This window comes from Macaca nemestrina, chromosome 11, assembly GCF_043159975.1.
Source record: "Macaca nemestrina isolate mMacNem1 chromosome 11, mMacNem.hap1, whole genome shotgun sequence".
Classification (NCBI taxonomy): domain Eukaryota; kingdom Metazoa; phylum Chordata; class Mammalia; order Primates; family Cercopithecidae; genus Macaca; species Macaca nemestrina.
Genome location: NC_092135.1, coordinates 45,192,394 through 45,198,285, shown reverse-complemented (window position 1 = coordinate 45,198,285; position 5,892 = coordinate 45,192,394).

Here is a 5,892-nt window from a genome sequence, read left to right as displayed (position 1 = left end):
CCAAACCAAAATGCTTTGTATTTGATTGTATTATAAAATAATTTCATATTAACATTTAATTATTTCTTAATATATAATTACAAAAACATGTTTAGATATAAAAGACCAATACAATTGGTAAAACCTAATTTATGTAACCTTGAGCATCATGTTCGTCTTACTTCACAAATTAGAATATATTTCTTATGGATTTTGTAGAGCAAAATCAATGATTATATTCTCAAATGATAAACTGTGCATTAGCTGAATGAACATTTTAGATACAGAATGTTGACAAGCTAAATATATGAGAAAGAAGGAAGGAATATACCAAGAAAAGGAAAGAAAGACAAAAGCTAATGAATATTGTAGGCTACTGGCCTGTAAAGAAGTATTTTTCCCATTAACATTATTATCTTCTTTGAAATACAAGATTTCTACTAGAAAAGATTTTTTAGGACAGATCCCTAAGTTTCAAGTCCAGGTTTCTACCATGGAGCTTAAAAATTTGACCCAGCAATCTCATTACTGGGTATACAGCCAAAGGATTATAAATCATTCTACTGTAAAGACACATGCACACATATGTTTATTGCAGTACTATTCACAATAGCAAAGATTTGGAACCAACCCAAATGCCCATCAATAATAGACTGGATAAAGAAAATGTGGCACATATACACCATGGAATACTATACAGCCATAAAAAGGATGAGTTCATGTCCTTTGCAGGGACATGGATGAGGCTGGAAGCATCACTATTAGCAGACTAACACAGGAACAGAAAACCAAACACTGCATGTTCTCACTGAACATGCAGTTGAGCAATGAGAGCACATGGACACAGGGAGGGGAATATCACACACCAGGGCCTGTCAGGAGGTGGGGGGCTAGGGGAGAAATAGCATTAGGAGAAATACCTAATGTAGATGATGGGTTGATGGGTGCAGCAAACCACCATGGCATGTGTATACCTATGTAACAAACCTGCACATTCTACACATGTATCCCAGATCTTAAAATATAATTAAAAAAAAATGACTATCCAGTTTTGATTTATTTGGAAGTTCTTTAACAGATCAGGTCATACTAAATATGCTGTGACTTCACCAGTTTGGGAATGAAGCCATCAAAGACAGTACCTTTTTTATTTCTATCAGGCTGATAAACATTTATATTATTTAGCCATTTAAGTTATTCACAAATTTAATACAATTCCAAATATAAGATTGAGTGTGTGCATGTATATTTTTGTGTATTAATAAGGACTTAATAATAATTCTCATATTTATGTGAAAAACTAGGAAGAAAAAAATACCTGGAGATTTTTAAGATGAGTGAGGAATGGGAACTTATATTGCCAGATTCTGAAGCCAATTCTAAAGTTAAAATAGTTATAGTGGAATTGTAGTAGTTCCAAAATAGATGGAAAATTTTAAATGAACAGAATTGAAAGCCAAGAAAGAGACCTAATACATAATAAGCATGTTGTGTTAAGTCAGTGGTAAAAGATGAAATCGTTGATTAGTGGGTATGAAAATAGTTAAGATATTTTAAAAGTTATTAAAAATAAGCTTCAGAAGAACTAAAACTGTTAAGAATAAAACATTAATTTAGAGAAACTAGGTAAATGTCTTTATGATGCTAGACTATCAAAGGGCTTTGTAACATGAGATCAAAAGGAAAACCATAACTAAAAGAGAAAAAATGTTTGACTTCTTACAAGATGTAAAAGACTTCTGTATAGCAAAATACAACATAAACATTTAAAAGACAAGTAGCAAACTGAAAAATATATTTACATCATACACATTATCCTTAATAAAATAATAGTTATTTCTTGTTAGTTAAAACAACCAACAAAGAAACATAACCAACCATGCAGTAGATATTAGGCAAAGGAAAAGAATAGTAAAATCTTAATGAAGAGGTAAAAATAGCTAATAAATATTAAACACTTTTATCTGTTGATTGTTAAAGATAAAAGAAAACGACATAGAAAATGTTTTATTTACTATTTATATTTTGCATTGTCCTAATAAATATTAAGATATTTACAGAAATGTTTCAATATAAAAAATAGACATAAAAAGCTGAAAATATTGGCAAATGCAAAAGCAAATAAAAAACAGCAGCAGCAGCAACAACAAAATAAACAAGAATAGACAATGAAGTCAGGGAAAAGATTACTATCTGTATTAGTCTGGGTTCTCCAGAGATACAGAACCAATAGGAAACATGTATTTTATTAGAAATATGAAAAGAAAAATATATGTATGACTTTCTATTTGCTCTGAAAAAACGGAAGGTCCATAGTCATACTGAGTGACTTATAGTTAGTAAATTACACAACTGGGCAGTATGATAGTTAATTTTATATGTCAACTTGACTGGACTAGGAGGTTCCCAGATATTTGATTAAATGTGATTTCTGGGTATGTCTGTGAGAGTGTTTCGAGATGAGGTTAACATTTGGATTGGTAGAATAAGTAAAGCAAATTGTCCTCCCCAGTATGGATAGGTCTCATCCAATCTGTTGAAGGACAGAATAGAATAAAAGGTTGAGTAAGAAAGAATTATTTCTCATGCCTGACTGTCTTTAAAGTGGGCCATTGGAATTCTCCTGCCTTTGGATTTGAACTGGAACTTACCATCAGCTCACCTGGTTCTCAGGCCTTTGACCTTGGACTGGTACTATACCATTGGCTCTCCAGCATGCCAACTGCAGATCTTGGACTTCTTATAATCATGTGAGCCAATTCCTTATAGTAATCATATATATACACACACATATATACACACACACATATATACACACACACCCATATATATAGATATACATGTATGTATATGTATATACACACACATATACACACATACATGTGTGTATATGTGTATATATATAATTTTCATATAATGTTTTAAAAATGTAAAAATAACCTAAATTTATAAGAGTCATGTAAGGAAGAAGTCATGTGTGGCCACCTGTTACTGTGTATTGTTACATTGATCCTTAAAAGTAAGTTCAGGAAATAAAAATGTAAATTCTAGAAGCTTTATGAGTTCATCTGTAACATTTTCTATGAAAATTATTCATAAAACTAAGATATTGATTTCTTAACTTTGGAAGATGCAGTACCTCTTCAACTTATATTTGCCTTCGACTTATATAGTGAAGGCAATGCTGTGTGCACACTTGGTGCTCAAAAATTATTTTAAGCATTAAGCATTTTTTCTTAATGCTTAAAACTTGTTGTTCTTCCATTTACAAACCTGAATTCATTTTAGGATATTGATTGCTCTAGTTTTGACACCATTTAGTGTATATATTAATGTTTATTTTTTGCTTAATGTCTGCATTTGGACAAACTTTGTAAGAAATTGCTTCTGGAAAAAAGTGCAAGAAGTTAAATGTGTGGTTTTATAACTGTGAAATGATTAATCTTAGTAATTTAAAATTAAGCTCTTCCATTCTTGACACAACTGGTGTTACTCCTCCCTCTGCTTCCTCATGATGATCCAGAGATATTTAATGCCTTGAGTTGTGCTTGAATCTTTCTATCACCCTCCTTGTCTTAAAGAATAAATTAGTTTTGATGTATGGGTCACAGAATAGAGATAGGACTGTCAGGGACTTTGTGTGCGGAGTTGTTAATTTAGGGAATCCACTTTGTACCTAAGTATTAGGAGCACTGACAATGACTTCGTCTATGAAATCACTGTTAGAAAGCATTTGGTGCTCTGAATTACCAGGTCAATTATTCACATATGTTTTTCTTAATGATTGAGCCACATTCACATTATTATGAGCCATTATTATTTTGTGTCAGTCGTCTTAGTCCAGGAAACAGCTGTAGTATACATAAATATCCTAGGCTGATCCAAAATTTGACTGGGTTTTTAGAGCATGGGTAAAAGAGTAACCACCATAGGCAATATTAAAAATTATGTTAGTGTTTTAACAATATACAGGATCTGATTTCCCCAAACTTACCTTTAACATGTTTGCTTTTTTGATAGCTAGCTATTCTCTCAGTCATCTGAGCCCTCTTTTGGAAATCTTTTACTCTTGGTTTGTTAAAGATGGCCCTGGGCTGAGTCTTGATTACTTTTTGTAATTCCACAAGTAACAGCACATTAGTCAACCTGTGCTGGTAAACTCACTATCTGGGGGAACAAAAGGCCTGATTTGTAGAGTTTGCTGATTTCTGTGGTGTAAATATTTCCCACCATGGCCAATTTCAGCTACAAACAGTATATCAATCAGTTTACAATTTCCAGAATAAAAATCAGCTCTCTGTAAGCAAATACTAGCTTGAGCACAGCGCTGTGTGTGTGTGTGTGTGTGTGTGTGTGTGTGTGTGTGTGTGTAAATGACAGTCCATTTGGAAAAAGAGTTGAATCTATTTAGGATTCCAAGAGCTGAAAAGAAAAGAGTGGCTCAGAATTACCCAGGGACTTGTTGCAAATTTACTTGCAGATTGTTAAAATTTATCCCTAATAATTACTCAGATCTTTTATGGAAAACTTAAAAGCTGTCCCATGAAGTTTTGGCTGTGAAAATTTCATTTACATCCTTTTGGCCTCTGGAATACCTCTGCATTTAAATGTATCACCGGCTGCTTCTAACTTTTCTTATATAAGAGTGTCTGTAAATAGTGTCTTGATGCGAGGTCAGGTTAAATGATGGGTGACTTGAGATAAATATCTTTCATAGCTCTTGCTGCAAATGAGGTGGGAGAAGAGAGGATAGAATTTTTTTTTTTCATTTTTTTCTTTTTTTCCTTACTGCTTGAGGGTTGTTCTGTGCTTGGATAACAGAGGTTAGTGTAATGGATAGGAAGCCAGGTTATTAACTATCATTGAGCATTCATGAATATTGAAAAGCTGAGGTGAGGGTGTAAGGATGGGTACAAAGAGACAGAATTTTGCACTCAGGGAAATTATAATATTGTTGGTCTGCAAGATAGATACACATGTCTCTGGTTGCTAATTGGTAGTTGAAGTTTCCAGCATTAGGGCTAAATGGGATTTGGTAGAAATAAGGTTAGAACAAATGTTGACTAGTGTCAATTCTTAACCTCCATGAACCAATAGGGGCATTTTAAATTTATGTATCAGACTGGCTTGAAGCGTTAGAGATAGAGTAGACCCCAGTAAATACTTTCATTTACTGACATTCGTCACTTTTCAGTAATAGCCAAGAACAGTGACTAACACTTAATGAGTACTTACTGTGTCAGGCATGCTGTTATTTTATATAATTCTCACAACAACTCCATGAAAGAGATATATTAGTATTGTTTTATAATTAGGAAAATGAGGGCTTAAAGAAGTTGAATGTTTGATTCAACTTAAAACTATGTATTTCTAAATCTATTTGTCAATGTATAAATTTATGTGTATTTTATTTGCAAGTTATGGAAAGTGGTAAGGAAATTAACAATATTTAGCAGATGTGTGTCCTAAGTTTAGAATGGCATGATTTAAGCTGCCTGCCAGATTTTATGTGCATGAGGGGTTCCTTCATTAGTTTGAGGTACTGGCTGGTGGTCAGGTCCACAGCATGTGGCATTACCCTCATCATAATGCACAGTGATTGCTTGGCCAGCAGTCACAAAATCCTTTTCAGTTACTATGTATACCCTTCAAGTATCCTGAGATTATGCCTTATGGAGTCCTGTGTCCATCTCAAGTAAAAATCGTGACTAAAAAATACAATGTGAGCCAGAAGGCCCACAGAAAAAGAAATAGAAAAAGGCTGACACCAATGGAGTAAAAATCTAGGCTCTCAGATGCATTAAAAAAGGTGAATTAATGAGCATTATGGGTTTTATCTTTCACCTTGGTGTGCAATACTTTGTATGAGGTAATTCCCAATGGCTTCATGCCTTATGTCTATTGTAGATCTAT